Here is an 18,773-nt window from a genome sequence, read left to right as displayed (position 1 = left end):
GCGCCCAGCACAGGCTTTAAGGCAAGTGGGCTTCCCTGACGGTGCCACGCAGGCTCAGGAGTTGTAGCTCCAGTGCTCCAGACCGCCGTCTCAGTGGTTGTGGCTCACAGGCTTTGTTGCTCTGCCAGCATGTGGAATCTTCCCAGACCAGGGATCAAACTCGTGTCCCCTGCACTGGCAGGCAGATTCTAATCCACTGTACCACCAGGGAAGTCCTGAATCTGGTATTTTGAAGACGTGGTCTTGAATATTCAGGAGAACCCATTTTATCGATGACAAATCAGAGGCTTAAAGTGGTTCAAGACACTTGCCCAAGGTCACACCGTGAATAAGAACCAGAGCCACAGTTCATACCCCAGGTCTGCCGTGGCTTCAAAATTATTGGGACTCATTCTTGTATTTCCTACGGCGCTGCAAGGCCATCAAGTCTGATTAACTGCTGCAGGAAGCATTTATGAAAGCAGTGAGAGCGGAACTTCATTTGTTTTTTCCCAAGGTCTGCTAGAGGCGGCAGGTTAAACGACGATCTCAAAACTGTCTCTTGTGAGTTGTTATGCATTTCATTTTAAAGAAAGAATTGGCCTATTTCTGTAAATAGTGTAAAGAAGTATTTATTTTTATTATTATTCATTAAAAGGTTTACTGAAAGGGAGGCTGGAATGCTGAACCTCACCTCCAGGGAGAAGACTGAACCAGTTCACCCGAGGTCCTACTGTTTCAGCCAAATTTTTCTCAGTCTGCTCAGACAAGATGTACCGCCATAGTTTCTCAAGTTGCTCCCTGAGGAAGAAGCTGTGCCTGCCTCTGTGAAACATTGATTTAAAGAAGTCATGGAGTCCTCAAGTCTGGGCCAGTGTCAACAGGGCTTGTTTTTCAGTAAACCCATTAGATGCCAGTCTTCTTGCCTTACATTTCAGGAACACCCTTTCCTTAATTTCTCCTCTGGCAGGCACTTAATCCTGCATTTTGGAAGAATTACCAGGAAAGGTGAGCAATCTCCTGTCCTGACTCTGAGGAATCAGGGCAGTTACTTGCCCCATCAGCTCGACCCTCAAAGTGTGAGACCTCCTGGGACTCTGGGCTCCCATGAAGCTCCCAGAGGTTGGAGCTAAGTAGCTGCCATTTTCCTGCCTGTCCTAGTTCAGTCACTGAACAGACTCAGTCTTCAGGTTGACAACACCCTGTCTTTTGTTTAGGATCTTTGGGGAAGGCAAAGGGCAACATCTTCCATGGGCACCTTGCTGTTCAAAGTTTACCTGTGTGCATTAGCAGCATTAATATCACCTTTGAGCTCATTAGAGACACAGAATCTCAGGCACCCCTTAGAGGAACTGAATCAGTCTGCATTTTGACAGCACCTGGGCTATCTTCGTGCACGTTCAAGTTTAAGAAGCACTGCGTTAAAAAAGTTATTAATTTTGACTGCGTGGTAATATGATGGTAATACCAGGAAGTTTTAAGAGTTATTGATGCCTGGTTTCCATCTCTAGATGTTTTGATTTCATTGGCCTAGGGTGTGGCCTGGACATTGAGATTTTTGAAAACTGTTTTGTTTTGTTTTTTCCCAGTCTCTAAATCATGTCCAACTCTTTGTGACCCTATGGACCTCAGCACACCAGGCTTACCCGTCCTTCACCATCTCCCAGAGTTTGCTCAAACTCGTGTCCCTTGAGTTGGTAATGCCGTCCAACCATCTGATCCTCTGACATTCTCTTCTCCTCCCACCTTCCATCTTTCCCAGCATCAGGTTTTTTTCCAGTGAGTTGACTCTCTGCATCAGGTGTCCAAAGCACTGGAGCTTCAGTGGCCTTAATGTGTAGTGACGGTTGAAAACCACAAATTCCTGAACAGTCCAAGCATTATTTGCATTTATTTATTTGGCTACATCAAGCCTTAGTTGTGGCACTCAGGTTCTTTATTGCAACATATGGAATCTTCCATTGTGGTGCAAGGACTCTCTGGCTGTGGCGTGTGGGGTCTGTAGTTGTGGTACGCAGGCTTAGCTGCTCCAAGGCATGTGAGATCTTAGTTCCCCCACAAAACATTGAACCTGCATCCCCTACATTGCAAGGTGCATTTTTAACGACCGAGCCACCAGGGAAGTCCTGGCATTATTTTTAAAAAGAGAATTAACTAGGACTGATTTGATGCCTGATCCTTTTTTCCATTAGCAAAAGGGGCTCATGGCTTAGAAGAAATCTGAAAGGTAAGAGAAACTCAAAATCTCCTAGGAAAATAAGCCACGTATGGGTTCTAATGGTCTAACATCTCAAATCAAGGGAAATCAAGAATAAAGGAATTTAGGAAATGAGGGTTGTGTTCAGTTCAGTTCAGTCGCTCAGTCGTGTCCAATTCTTTTGACCCCATGAACTGCAGTATGCCAGGCCTCCCTGTCCATCATCAACTCCTGGAGTCCACCCAAACCCATGTCAATTGTGTTGGTGATACCATCCAACCATCTCATCCTCTGTCATCCCCTTCTCCTCCTGCCCTCAATCTTTCCTAGCATCAGGGTCTTTTCCAATGAGTCAGCTCTCCTCATCAGGTGGCCAAAGTATTGGAGTTTCAGCTTCAACATCAGTCCCTCCAATGAACACCCAGGACTGATCTCCTTTAGGATGGGCCAGTTGGATCTCCTTGCAGTCCAAGGGCCTCTCAAGAATCTTCTCCAACACCACAATTCAAAAGCATCAATTCTTCGGTGCTCAGCTTTCTTTATAGTCCAACTCTCACAACCATACATGACCACTGGAAAAACCATAGCCTTGACTAGATGGACCTTTGTTGGCAAAGTAATGTCTCTGCTTTATAATATGCTATCTAGGTTGGTCATAACCTTCCTTCCAAGGAGCAAGTGTCTTTTAATTTCATGGCTGAAATCACCATCTGAAGTGATTTTGGAGCCCAGAAAAATAAAGTGGGCCACTGTTTACACTGTTTCCCCATCTATTTGCCATGAAGTGATGGGATCAGACTGAATGTTGAGCTTTAAGCCATCTTTTTCACTCTCCTCTTTCACTTTCATCAAGAGGCTCTTTAGTTCTTCTTCACTTTCTTCCATAAGGGTGGTGTCATCTGCATATCTGAGGTTATTGATATTTCTCCCGGCAACCTTCATTCCAGCTTGTGCTTCCTCCAGCCCAGCATTCCTCATGATGTACTCTGCATATAAGTTAAATAAGCAGGGTGACAATATACAGCCTTGACGTACTCCTTTTCTTTGTTCCATGTCTAGTTTGAACTGTTGCTTCCTGACTTGCATATAGGTTTCTCAAGAGGCAGGTCAGGTGGTCTGGTATTGAAACCTACTAATAAGCTTCCATTCAATCTTATCTCCTTTGCAGAGTCAACCAGATATTCCTTTAATTAAAATATTTCTTCTACTTTGTAAAATAACCATCACAGAGAAATCCCTGCCATCAAATATTGTCACAACAATATTTCTTTTCAAAGAATACAATCTGGAATGCCAACAATGAGAATAAGTATGTGAGAAATACAGATTTGCTATCACCCTGCTCCAAGTTTAAGACATATAGTGCTGCCAAAATGGATGAACTAAAGTGAGTGTGAAATGGAGGAAAGGTAACCTGCCCAAAGGGATCCCATAATGGGAAGAAAACAGTGTAGAATGCCCTTCTGACTGCTTCATCTCCCCTAGAACGCTGTTGGCTGGGTGACCCAGGCCTTTTACAAATATTCCCCTTGAATATTTTCCTAAAGTAGAATTTGTGCATCAAACTAATTTGAAAATTAACTTCTTCAAAAATGTTTTTAAAAATCACTGCAAAAGAGGGAAATATCATTTCCTATTGATTTGACTGTTGTACAGTAGCTAAGCCATGTCCAATTCTTTACAACCCCATGGACTATAGCGCGCCAGGCTCCTCTGTCCATGGGATTCTCCAGGCAAGAATACTGGAGTGGGTTGTCATGCCCTTCTCCAGGGGATAGGAGATCTTCCTAACCCAGGGGTTGAACCTGGTGGGTCTCCTGCATTGGCAAATGGATTCTTTACCTCTGAACCACTAGGGAAAGCCTTATTTGACTGTGAATAGTATTAAATGTCAGGGTCCTTCATAATCAACAGGACACCTTTTGAAGATGTCCAAAGACATCTTGGGATAATAAAGTTTTGAAATCAGGAGGAATTGGGTAGTTGGGAGGCAGAGAAGTATGAACTCATGAGATAGCATGGGGCTGTAAATTTTCCTCAAGTGAGAAGATAATCACTTTCCCCTCCCCAAGCCTGGTGAGAAGACATCTGAGGATTCATCTTTCAGAGCACTGAACTCTGAAAACTCGCTTGTGATCTGTTCTGTCTCCTCACACCTGTGTAGAATTGGGTTCAGTCCTCTGTACAGGTTTGGATTTAAAGTAATCCTTGTAGGAGTTCATGTACTGTTCTACTGTTCTTGCAACTTTTTTCTATAAGTTTAAAAGTATTTACAAATAAAAACTTTAAAAGACCTTTTTCTGGCGGGGGGGGGGTTGGCTGCATGTGGTATGTGGGATCTTAGTTCCCCAACCAGGGATTGAACCCAGGTCCACAGCAGTGAAAGCACAGAGTCCTAACCACGTGACCACCAGGGAATTCCCCCAAACAATGACTTTAAAATCCTAAGCAGAGGAATAAAAAGTAAATAAAGTATGACCCCTTCCCTTTCAACACCATGTTGCATTTTGGCGGGTCAAGAATGACTATATCCACTCTTAACACTGTAGCTCGAATGATCCCACACTACCATGTGCATGTAACGTTCTTATTCAGTGGTCATATATGGATGTTATAGATGAGTTTTTCTGAACTTTTACCAGAGTATGCATCTCTCCAGAGTTGGCACCATGTCTGATTTTGTATCACATGTACCTAGAAGAGAGTCTGGCATAGCATAAGTGTTGTTAATGTAATCACTCCCCCACCTTACGGCCCCTACACACACACACACACAAACATGGGCAATGGGCCAAGGCAAAGAAATCAGAATCATGACATTCCTGAAATTCTACTTATGAAGAACTGTGCTCAAATTAGAGTTATTCAGGCTAAATCAATAAACCTGCATATTTTAAACTACTTATTCTATGTATTTAATGATTAAGTTTATTCTAGTTTCTACTCCTTCTTGAGTCAGTTTTAGTAAATTATAATTTTCTAGAAAACTGTTTTTATGAGTTTTTAGATTTTTGGCATAAAATATTCTAGTGTTCTCTTATGATTTAAAATTTCTGATAAATCCACAGTTATCTTCCCTTTTATTACTAATCTGTTTCTTTGTGTCTTCTCTTATTTTCTTGATTAATCTTGCAAAATATTTATTTTGTTGCTCTTTCCAAATAGCAAAATTTGGGCATTTTAATCCTCTCTATCTTCATTTCCTATTTCACACATTTTTGTTGACCTATTTTCTTGTTCTTTCTGTCATATGCATGTACTCTCTTGTTTTTGTTTCTTTCCCTAATCACTGAGTTTGTATGCTCAGCTAATTTTCAGTTTTCTTCTGTTCTACAGTAAGCACATAAAGACTGTAAATTCCCTCTGAAAGCTGCATAAACTATATAGCGTGTATTTTGAAATGTATTATTTTCATGAACATCTGTTTGTAAATGTATTCTAATTTTTCCATTGACTCATGAATTAATTAAATCATTTTTTTTAATTATTGGGGATTTCTAATTGTTCTTTACTGTTGACCTCCCAATTTTTGTCACTGTGATAAGAGAACATGCTTGATATTATTGATTGATTGATATGTATTGAGATTGCTTTGTTTCCTGCCCAATACTTAAAAAACTTTTTGAAATACTGCATGTACATTCAGAAGGAAAATATGTTCTATAGTATGTTCATTAGATCAAACTTTTTAGTGTTCATCACGCCTTATATTTTAATCTTGCATCTGTTGTAAGAGATAGATGTTGTGTTAAAATCTACTGACTGTACCTGTTGTCAATTTTTTCATAGTTCTAACAATTTTTGCTTTATGTATTTTAAAGCTACATTAGTAAATCTTACATATTTGTATTTGAAACACCTTCTTGAGAAACTATTCTTTTGTATATCATATGATGATCTTATTTTTCCCTAATTGTACTTTTTGCCCTATCTACTTTTTTAGTCAGTGTTTTATATCTATGCCAACCTCATTTAATTAGCCAATTTTTTTTCCAAGTATATCTTCCTTACATCCCTTTATCTTAGCCTTTTGGGCCCTTATATATTAGATGTGTCTTTAGCTAAAAGGCAAGTTTAGACTATTTAAATTGATTGTGATCATTATTGATTTATTTGGATTTTATTTCTATCAAAAATCTTATTTTATGTCTAACATGTTTCCCCTTCCCATTCTTTGCTTTTTGCTTATCTTCTGTTAATTAATTAAAATTATATTTCCTTTAGTCTATACTTTACTTATTTAATTTTGTAAGATGTTATTCTACCTTCTACTTTTTTGTTGGCTACCTTTACATTTTTAAAGATAAGTAATGTTGTCATCTTCTTTTGTAGTTTTTGCCTTTTTTCTTCAAGTGCTCTATTCTGGATAATTTCCTTAAGTATATTTCAGTTCAGTAATTCCTTCTTTATCTGTGTCTCTTATTTTGTCTAACCTATTATTTCACTAGTCTTTCATTTCAATTTTTTTCATGTCAGAAACTGTACTCAGTTTTTATCAACCCTCCCTGTTTATTATTGGCTTGTATTTCCAACTTATTCTTTTATATTAGAATTATTTAAACATACTTAGTTACTGACTTTCTCAGATTCTTCTATTATCAAAGCTTTCAGTTACTGAAAGATTCTCTCTCCAGAAACATTTTGCATTTGTTTCCATCAGGCACTAAGAAAGCATTGCTAAGCTAGAACTATCTTATATTAATTGCTCAACTTGAAGCTTCCTGATATGTGTGTGCTGTTGTTCATTGTTCAGTTGCTCAGTCATGTCCAATTTTTTTGTGACTGCATGGACTATAGAACACCAGACTTCCCTGTCTTTCACCATCTTCTGGAGCTTGCTCAAACTCACTTCCATTGAGCCAGTGATGTCATCCAATCATCTTGTTCACTGTCACCCCCTTCTCCTCCCACCTTCAATCTTTCCCAGCAACAGGGTCTTTTCCCATGAGTCAGCTCTTCACATCAGGTGGCCAAAGAATTGGAGCTTCAGCTTCAGCATCAGTCTTTCCAATGAATATTCAGAGTTGATTTCCTTTAGGATTGACAGGTTTGATCTTGCAGTCCAAGGGATTCTCAAGAGTCTTCTCCAACACCACAGTTTTAAGGCATTAATTCTTTGGTGATCAGCCATTTTTACTGTCCAACTCTCCCATATGTACATGACTACTGGAAAAACCATAGCTTTGACTATACGGACCTTTGTAGGCAAAGTAATATCTCCAATTTTTAATATGTTGTCTAGGTTTGTCACAGCTTTTCTTCCAAGGAGTGAGCATCTTTTAATTTCATGGCTGCAATCACCATCTGCAGTGATTTTGGAGCCCAGAAAAATAAAGTGGGCCACTGTTTCCACTGTTTCCCCATCTATTTGCCATGAAGTAATGGGACCCGATGCCATGATCTTCATTTTTTGAATGTTCAGTTTTAAGTCAGCTTTTTCTCTCTCCTCTTTCACTTTCATCAAGAGGCTTTTGAGTTCCTGTTCACTCTCTGCCCTTAGGGTGGTGTCATCTGTATATCTGAGGTTGTTGATATTTCTGCCGGCAATCTTGATTCCAACTTATGCTTCATCCAGACTGGCATTTCTCATGATGTACTCTGCATATAAGTTAAATAAGCAGGGTGACAGTATACAGCCTTGATGTACTCCTTTCCCAATTTTGAACCAGTCCATTGTTCCATGTCCAGTTCTAACTGCTGCTGCTTCTTGGCCTGCATGTGGGTTTCTCAGGAGGCAGGTAAGGTGGTCTGGTATTTATTCCCATCTCTTTAAGAATTTTCCACAGTTTATTGTGATCCATACAGTCAAAGGCTTTAGCATAGTCAATAAAGCAGAAGTAGATGTTCTTCTGGAATGCTCTTGCTTTTTCTATGATCCAACAGATATTAGCAATTTGATCTCTGGTTCCTCTGCCTTTTCTAAATCCAGCTTGTACATCTGGAAATTCTTCGTTAGCATACTATTGAAGCCTAACTTGAAGGATTTTGAACATGACCTTGCTAGCATGTGAAATGAGTACAACTGTGCAGTAGTTTGAGCATTCTTTGGCATTTACCTTCTTTGGGACTAGAATGGAAACTGACCTTTTCCAGGCGTATGGCCACTGCTGAGTTTTCCAAATTTGATGGCATATTGAGTGCAGCACTTTAACAGCCTCGTCTTTTAGGATTTGAAATCAATCAGCTGAAATTCCATCACCTTCACTACCTTTGTTCATAGTGATGCTTCCCGAGGCCCACGTGACTTTGCACTCCAGGATATATCATTGACCCCTATTTTAAATTTGAATCTTAAATCTGTCCGAAGCACAAATCCAAGATGAAAGTATTTGTCTTCTTTTGTTTTTTTCTAATCCTTCTGACTGTGGCCAGTCTGACTGTGCTTTTTAAAATTTTTTCTTATTTTATTTATTGTTGACTGTGCTGGGTCTTCATCGCTGGGTGGGATTTTCTCCAGTTGCAGTGAGTGGGGGCTAGCTACTCTCTAGTTGTGGTACACAAGCTTCTCATCATGATGGCTTCTCTTTTTGCAGAGCACAGGCTCCAGGTGTGCAGGCTTCAGTAGTTGAGTCATGTGGATTTAGTAGTTGTGGCTCACAAGCTCTAGAGCACAGGCTCAGTAGTTGTGGCCCATGGCCTTAGTTTCTCCATGGCATGTGGGATCTGACCAGATCAGGAATTGAACCTGTGTCTCCTGCATTGATAGGTGGATTCTTTACCCACTGAGCCACCGGGGGTGCCCATTGTCTTCTTTTCTTAAGCAGAGTTTAAACGCAAGCTACAGTGTGAACTTGTACTTAATGTCTTTGTCATCTCCCCTTAATCAAGGAAGATTGTCTTTTTTTATCCTGTCCTCTAATGATCTTGGATTTATAGGAAATTCTTAGTTAAAACTTCCTGTCCCTTGTAAGACAAGATGTCATCTCCTGTCTCCTAGTTGTAATAAAATATTATAGGAATTGATCTTCATTCTCACCTGTATCCTGACTCCAGGATACATTATCACCTCTCTCAGACTTCTTTGTTTAGTTCCCTCTTCACTTCTTGAAGCAAAGAGCTATCTCTCTTTATTCCAAACTCAGCTTAAGCGTTTAAAAGATTTCTTTATTATATTTATTCCAGTTTGTGGATGCCATAACAGGAAGTACTAATAACGGAGGTTCCTCAAATTACGTATTTTGCTGTATGTATTTCCCAAACTAGAAATGCCTTTGAGTGGCTTTGCCAGTGTCCTCCACCTGCTCTTGTATCTTGCACATGTTAAAGGATGGAAATGGAGAAAGAGGCAGTGAGGAGGGAAGAATACCAAACAGGAAGTCCTTAGTTACACAGAACAGTTCTAGCTTTATCTCTACTTTGCCACATGATCTTTGGCAAATTGTTTCTTCTGAGTCGTGTATTTTCTAGCCATAAAATAATGGATTTAGATAATAAAACATAATAATGACCCTTGCTGAGTCCCTTTTTGAGAGCTCAAGATGTGACCTGAACTGTTCTATTTTCATTATATTATCTATCTTATGTTTTACACTCACCAAAAAAAAAAAACCCATTAAGAAAAATATTGTCGCCTCTATCTTTTAGGCAATAAATTGCAAATAAGGAAAGTTATATAATTTGCCTGTGATTTCTAATTTGCCAAAGTCATGATTTGAACGCAGGTCTGTTTGAGTCTAAAGCATGTCTCTTAAGCCTGTGTTACATTACCTCTTATATCCTGCTTGATGATCATGAAGATTCCTGTCATTTCTAACATTCCCAGAGTCTAAAATCAGCCTTCAATTCCAAATGTATGTGTAACTTTCATTTTTCACCCAATCATATTCAGGGTCTTAATGTTCTCATCTAAAATTAAATCCCCTTCTTGTCCGTCTCACCCCAGGCCACTGCCCTGGATAATTATCAGCTGAATTATTATTATATGAGTGTTTTATACAGGCTTCTTGAAATATGGTTTCTGGAGGGCTGGAAATGAGTCTACATATATTCATACACACATATCGCAGCAAGACCAGACATGATGTACAATCCTTGTTGCCAAGAGCTCGTTTACAAGAAAGAATTTGAGTTGGGTTTTTTTTTATAAGAACTTCCAGGAAATGAGATCAAAGATACATTTAATTTCCTCAGAATGCAAATGGCCTCCCTCTATATTTAGGTGGTTTGTAATACAGTTCCTTAGGCAGTAAAGTCATATTGGGCAGAAAAACAGAAAATAAGCTTATAAAGCCCTCGTGTTCTATACTGAGTAGGTTCATCAGTTTTTTCTACTTAATTCACTGCTGCAATTCAAAAATTTATTAAATAAGTAGTTACTAGGCATTCACTTGTTTGCTCATTGTTTGCTGATCTAATTATTTACCAGGAGCTTTGCTTAGCATTGAAGATAAAGTGATAAATAAAACAGACTGAGCCCATGTTTTCATGGAATTTGGAGACTTGAAACATGAAATTTGATGGCGAGATGAAAAGTGAGCAACCAGTCACTCAAAAAATGTGTGTGTGTATGCATTCTGCTGGTTGAAAAGAAAATTGGGTAATGGTAGAGAATAGCATTTAGAGTAGGAGAAAGGAGGGTCAGGGAAAACTTCTTTGCTAAAATCACTTGTAAGCTGAGCCCTAAAGAGTGTGAAGGGTGGGAGGATAGAAGGTCCTGAGTGGAGAGCTCCTTGGCACTGTTTTAAAAACTTTTTTCTTTTATATTCAGTATATAGCGGATGAACAATATTGTGATAATGTTAGGCGGACAGCAAAGGGACTCAGACATATATATACATGTATCCCCTCTCCCCTAAACTCTCCTCCCATCCAGACTGCCATATAGCATTGAGCAGAGCTCCCTGTGCTACACAATAGGACTTTGTTGGTTCTGCATTTTAAATATAGCAGTGTGTAATGTTCTTCCCAAACTCCCTAACTGCCTCTCCCACCCCCATTCTTCCCCTCTGGCAATGGTAAGTTCCTTCTCTAAGAATGTGAGTCTCTTTCTGTTTTGTACGGAAGTTCATGTTTATCATTTTCCTTGGCACTTTTTGAAGAACGGGAGATAAACTCAGGTGTGACCCAAGATGAGGCTGAGTTGCTAGGTAGGAACAAGGTCACACTTTGGTTCTTTAACCACATAAGGATTTGAGTTTTCACTCTAAGAAGCACCCAATGGTAGTTTATGCCAAAGTGTTTTGACCTGTTTTAGTTTGTAAGGACTTCTTGCTGCTGCTGCTGCTGCTGCTAAATCACTTCAGTCGTGTCCGACTCTGTGTGACCCCATAGATGGAAGCCCACCAGGCTCCCCCGTCCCTGGGATTCTCCAGGCAAGAACACTGGAGTGGGTTGCCGTTTCCTTCTCCAATGTGTGAAAGTGAGAAGTGAAAGTGAAGTCGCTCAGTCGTGTCCGACCCTTAGCGACCCCACGGACTGCAGCCTACCAGGCTGCTCCATCCATGGGATTTTCTAGGCAAGAGTACTGGAGTGGCTTGCCATTGCCTTCTCCGAAGGACTTTTTAGACTGCTACAATAGAAATAAACAAGACAGTATCAGAGTAGGAGGTAGGAGGGAGAACAATTTGGAGATGATGGCAGTGTTCAGGAATAGAATGGTGATGGCTCAGACTACAGCAGGGAGTGATAGGGTGAAAGGATGTGATTAAAGAGTACTAGGAGTTAGAGTGGACGCAGTAGGTAAGGGAGAGGACATTTTCGAGAACAGGTCCCAAGTTTCTCTCTTCGACAATGGAGTGAATGGAAACATCATCTCCTGATGTAAATGAATCAACTATAATTGACAAGGCCTTAAGCTCAAAGCAAGTACTGGCCGTTTAGACTGGCAGTTCTAATGCAGGTTCTGTGTATTTTAGTTGTGTGTATGCATAACAGTTTTAATAGCTAATATTATTGAATGATTACTGGCTGTCAGGCAGTATTCTAAGCCTCTATGTATATTAATGCATTTATCCTCATCACAATGATCTGAAGCAGGTAATATTATCCCACTTTAAAGGTAAAGAAACGGAGACACAGAGATTCTACATGTCTTGCCTGGAAACCACTCAACCAAATGCAGATTTTGGATCTGAACCCATGTTTTCCTGAGGCAAAGTCTATGTTCCTGTTTCTTTTCTTTTCCTAAGAATCTCCCAGTCTAGTCTGGCTGCTGCTGCTGCTGCTAAGTCGCTTCAGTTGTATCTGACTTTGTGTGACCCCATAGACGGCAGCCAACCAGGCTCCTCTGTCCCTGGGATTCTCCAGGCAAGACTGCTGGAAAGGGTTGCCATTTCCTTCTCCAATGCATGCATGCATGCTAAGTTGCTTCAGTCATGTTCAACTCTGTGCAACCCTATGGACAGCAGCCCACTAGGCTCCTCTGTCCACAGGATTCTCTGGTCTAGTCTGGAGGAACACACAAAAACCAACAATATGAGAATCATGGGAGGAAGGGTATAATAATCACCACTAACATTTAGTGGCAGAATATGGGGGCTCACAGGCTGCTGAGGGGACACAGAGCAGAGACCTCCGAGCTCTCATGGAGAAAATGGCATTTAAAAGATATGTTGTAATGCAGTGGAAATTTACAGGGCACACAGGCTCTTATTGAAGACTAAAACTGTCTCTTAGGCAATGTCCTGCTCATCTCTGTAGCTCTAGGACTTTCCCTTGGCACATGATAGGTGCACAATAAATGTTTCATGAAGCCACCTGAAATGAAATGCATTGCAAATAAGGACACTACTTCATGACACTTAAGCTGTTCTGCTCCTGTCTTTACCAGGAATTTTTATTTTCCCATCCTCCTTTAACAAATAAGACAGACGCAATGTCTCAGATACAGGAAGAACAGCTTTGCCAGGTCAGCTTTAAAGTCACAGTCTTCAGGAATCTGTTTGATCTAAAAGCAAAGACCGTGGGCATTTTCAGTGAATTTCCCTGCAGAAATCTTTAATGAGTTTACCTATAAACTAGCATGGATTATTATTTGCATTATTAGTCGGATTTCTGAATGCTATTTTAAAAAAACAAAGTGCAGACACATATATGTACAAACAGAGTCTATCCTTTCATTTAGTCACTGCATTTGATTTAAACTTTCCAGGAATCTCCACTCAAAAGATTTTACATTGTCACTCCCAAGTGGGTGGTCAATTACAACTCTGCCAAAATCGAAACAGAAACTTTAGGAGAATTACAAGATGTTTGTGTTTTCCCAGTTGACCGTGCCCATTCCCTCTCCAAACACTCCGGGAGGCCCCCTATGTGAAACTGACATGTTTTGTCACATTGAGGCAGACCTTGGCTGGCATCCCTTACCCTCTGGGGTTCCCTCCACTTAATCAAAGCAATCCGCCTTCTTATTCCCAACTTCCTATTTCTTAAAAGAGGCCTATTGATTTTGCCCCTGAAATGACACAGTCTTACTTTCAAGTGTTGGAATGTCTCTGTAAGTGATGAGCAGGAGATTTGGGACAAAGTAGAGTAGAATTAGTATTGAATGATTTTGCTCAATCAAAAAACAAAACAAAGGCATATATTGAGTGCCTCTGGGCCTGATAGTATGCCAGGTAATGGTGATGCAAGGCAAATAAAACCCCTTCCTTTTTATTCAAGGAGCTCTCAATCTAGTAATACAGACAGCATGGAAACAGATAATTTTGGTAACACAGTGAAGTGCAATGTTGGGGTCAGTGTGGGCATATGCCAGTGTGATGGGAATGGTAAAGTCTCTCTGAAAGAAATGATGCCTGGATTGAGTCTAAAACAAAAAGCAAGCAGGAGTTAGCCAGCAGACAGACACCTTTCCAGATGTTAGATTGAAGGGAACATCACATTACAGGCTAAGGGATCATCTAGCTATGACAGACAGCAGGGTTTGCATGAGAGCTGGAGTGTCAGGTGCACGTGGAGGGGGACGATGAGGCTGCAGATCGGGCTGGTGAGGAAGAGGTCTGTCAACTCTGCTAAGCAGTTTAAACTATCCTGGAGCACTGGGGAGCCATTAAAGGAATTTAAGTAGGAGAAGATCAGGGTTAGATTATTGTGTTTCAGTAAGTCCCTCAGGTAATGGAGACTTCTTTACACAAGGCCATAAAGGGCTCCTAAGTCCTCACAGGAACCAGAGCATTGGGAACAGGAAGCTTTACTGACTGTCCAGTCAGAGCATTTGGGAGACCACAGGAGTCTTATCTACTAGATTTCAAAAGAGGGGAAAAGAAAGACTAGAGAAAGCAACTGCACATCTTAAACATGCTTTACTTTAGAGCATTTCCAAATTATTTCTCATTCCTATCAATATTTTATGATACAGAGATTCCTTGGAAAAATTTCAGGTCTAAAAATGTATATATTTTCTGAGTTATGTTACATATCTTACAAGGCAACCTATAAGACTGAACATGTCAATTTCATAGTAACAATTGCAGCATATCTTCCTTACAAAAATTTTCCAGTTTTTCAACTGAGCATCTTTAGTGCCCTTTACAGACATCTGATGGAAACGACAATAATTTATTTTAAAATATATTGTGGTATATCTCACCCTCCATGATCAGAAATGATATTTCCAGAGAAAGGACTCAACTTTATGGTTCATATTTTTCTCATTTAAATTCTGTTTATTTTTCATACTGTTATATTTCTTTTATGATTTTCCCAATGGCCCATTGTAATAACTGACCATATTTGCTTAGCAGGAGAGTAAATGTTCATTTGCATATGTCTTGTTACCACTAGAGGCTCGAAGGTGGCCTTGCCCTTTTGCAAGCTGCTTGGTTACTGTTGTTCAAATGAGTATATGTTAGGGAGTAAAGGGCACTGTCCTGAAGATGCAAAACTTACATCTTAATCTTCACTCTCCATTCCACTCCCAACCAGGTTTCTTGAGCTGTAATCAAAACAAATGGTAGGCCAGGTGGGGGATGAGACATATACTCATGTTAAGTACAGGCTGCATTTTTTTCAATATAGGAAAATCTTTAAATGGCCTCAAGACAGTATTTGATAGGGATCTATCCTGGCTTTGGGAAGACTAGGGAAGTAAAATCCCGCTAAGTCCTTCTGAATACAAAAATAGGAAGTCAAGAAACACCTGGAGTAACAGGCAAATTTGGCCTTGGAATATGGAATGAAGCACGGCAAAGGCTAATAGAGTTTTGCCAAGAGAACACACTGGTCATGGCAAACACCCTCTTCCAACAACACAAGAGAAGACTCTACACATGGACATCACCAGATGGTCAACACCGAAATAAGATTGATTATATTCTTTGCAGCCAAAGATGGAGAAGTGCTATACATTCAGCAAAAACAAGACTGGGAGCTGACTGTGGCTCAGATCATGAACTCCTTATTGCCAAATTCAGACTGAAATTGAAGAAAGTAGGGAAAACTACTAGACCATTCAGCTATGACCTAAATCAAATCCCTTATGATTATACAGTGGAAGTAAGAAATAGATTTAAGGGACTAGATCTGATAGACAGAGTGCCTGATGAACTCTGGACGGAGGTTCGTGACATTTTACAGGAGGCAGGGACCAAGACCATCCCCATGGAAAAGAAATGCAAAAAAGCAAAATGGCTGTCTGAGGAGGTCTTACAAACAGCTGTGAAAAGAAGAGAAGTGAAAAGCAAAGGAGAAAAGGAAAGATATAAGCATCTGAATGCAGAGTTCCAAAGAATAGCAAGGAGAGATAAGAAAGCCTTCCTCAGCGATCAATGCAAAGAAATAGAGGAAAACAACAGACTAGGAAAAACAAGAGATCTCTTTAAGAAACTTAAAGATATTAAGGGAAAATTTCATGCAAAGATGGGCTCGATAAAGGACAGAAATGATATGGACTTAACAGAAGCAGAAGATATTAAGAAGAGCTGGCAAGAATACACAGAAGAACTGTATACAAAAAGATCTGTACAAAAAAGATCTTCACGACCAATATAATCACGATGGTGTGATCACTCACCTAGAGCCAGACATCTTGGAATGTGAAGTCAAATGGGCCTTAGAAAGCATCACTATGAACAAAGCTAGTGGAGGTGATGGAATTCCAGTTGAGCTATTTCAAATCCTGAAAGATGATGCTGTGAAAGTGCTGCACTCAATATGCCAGCAGATTTGGAAAACTCAACAGTGGCCATAGGACTGGAAAAGGTCAGTCTTCATTCCAATCCCAAAGAAAGGCAATGCCAAAGAATGCTCAAACTACTGCACAGTTGCACTTATTTCACACACTAGTAAAGCAATGCTCAAAATTCTCCAAGCCAGGCTTCAGCAATACGTGAACCATGAACTTCCAGATGTTCAAGCAGGTTTTAGAAAGGGCAGAGGAACCAGAGATCAAATTGCCAACATCAAAAGACTCTGATGATGGGAAGGATTGGGGGCAGGAGGAGAAGGGGACGACAGAGAATGAGATGGCTGGAGGACATCACCGACTCTATGGACATGAGTTTGAGTAAACACTGGGAGTTGGTGATGGACAGGGAGGCCTGACGTGCTGTGATTCATGGGGTCAAAAAGAGTCGGACATGACTGAGCGACTGAACTGAACTGTACTGAACTGGATCATTGAAAAAGCAAGAGAGTTCCAGAAAAACATCTATTTCTGCTTTATTGACTATGCCAAATGTTTTAACTGCATGGATTACAACAAACTGTGGAAAATTCTGAAAGAGGTGGGAATACCAGACCACCTGCCCTGCCTCTTGAGAAACCTGTATGCAGGTCAGGAAGCAACATTTAGAACTGGACATGCAACAACAGAGGGTAGTACGTCAAGGCTGTATCTTGTCATCCTGCTTATTTAACTTATATACAGAGTACATCATGAGGAATGCTGAGCTGGAAGAAACACAAGCTGGAATCAAGATTGCCAGGAGAAATATCAATAACCTCAGATATGCAGATGACACCACCCTTATGGCAGAAAGTGAAGAGGAACTAAAAAGCCTCTTGATGAAAGTGAAAGAGCAGAGTGAAAAAGTTGGCTTGAAGCTCAACATTCAGAAAACTAAGATCATGGCATCTGGTCTCATCACTTCATGGGGAAACAGAGGAAACAGTTCAGTTCAGTTCAGTTCAGTTGCTCAGTCATGTCCGACTCTCCACGACCCCATGAATCACAGCACGCCAGGCCTCCCCGTCCATCACCAACTCCCGGAGTTCACAAAAAGATCTTCATGACCAACATAATCACGATGGTGTGATCACTCACCTAGAGCCAGACATCTTGGAATGTGAAGTCAAGTGGGCCTTAGAAAGCATCACTATGAACAAAGCTAGTGGAGGTGATGGAATTCCAGTTGAGCTATTTCAAATCCTGAAAGATGATGCTGTGAAAGTGCTACACTCAATATGCCAGCAAATTTGGAAAACTCAGCAGTGGCCACAGGACTGGAAAAGGTCAGTCTTCATTCCAATCCCAAAGAAAGGCAATGCCAAAGAATGCACAAACTACCGCACAATTGCACTCATCTCACACGCTAGTAAAATCATGCTCAAAATTCTCCAAGCCAGGCTTCAGCAATATGTGAACCATGAAATCCCAGATGTTCAAGCAGGGTTTAGAAAAGGCAGAGGCACTAGAGATCAAATTGCCAACATCCGCTGGATTATGGAGAAAGCAAGAGAGTTCCAGAAAAACATCTATTTCTGCTTCACTGACTATGCCAAAGCCTTTGACTGTGTGGGTCACAATAAACTGTGGAAAATTCTGAAAGAGATGGGAATACCAGACCACCTGACCTGCCTCTTGAGAAACCTGTATGTAGGTCAGGAAGCAACAGTTAGAACTGGACATGGAACAACAGACTGGTTCCAAATAGGAAAAGGAGTACGTCAAGGTTGTATATTGTCACCCTGCTTATTTAACTTATATGCAGAGTACATCATGAGGAACGCTGGGCTGGAAGAAGCACAAGCTGGAATCAAGGTTGCTGGGAGAAATATCAATAACCTCAGATATGCAGATGACACCACCGTTATGGCAGAAAGGGAAGAGGAACTCAAAAGCCTCTTGATGAAAGTGAAAGAGGAGAGTGAAAAGGTTGGCTTGAAGCTCAACATTCAGAAAACGAAGATCATGGCATCTGGTCCCATCACTTCGTGGGAAATAGATGGGGAAACAGTGGAAACAGTGTCAGACTTTATATTTTTGGGCCCCAAAATCACTGCAGATGCTGATTGCAGCCATGAAATTAAAAGATGCTTACTCCTTGGAAGGAAAGTTATGACCAACCTAGATAGCATATTAAAAAGCAGAGACATTACTTTGCCAACCAAGGTCCATCTAGTCAAGGCTATGGTTTTTCCAGTGGTCATGTATGAATGTGAGAGTTGGACTGTGAAAAAAGCTGATCGCCAAAGGCTTGATGCTTTTGAACTGTGGTGCTGGAGAAGACTCTTGAGAGTCCCTTGAACTGCAAGGAGATCCAACTAGTCCATTCTAAAGGACATCAATCCTGGGTGTTCATTGGAAGGACTTATGCTAAAGCTGAAACTGCAATACTTTGGCCACCTCATGCGACGAGTTGACTCACTAGAAAAGACTCCAATGCTGGGAGGGATTGGGGATGGGAGGAGAAGGGGGCGACAGAGAATGAGATGGCTG

Source organism: Moschus berezovskii, chromosome 25, assembly GCF_049115385.1.
Source record: "Moschus berezovskii isolate FMDL1 chromosome 25, NW_MosBer_1.0, whole genome shotgun sequence".
Classification (NCBI taxonomy): domain Eukaryota; kingdom Metazoa; phylum Chordata; class Mammalia; order Artiodactyla; family Moschidae; genus Moschus; species Moschus berezovskii.
Note: the sequence above shows the minus strand (reverse complement) of the source record.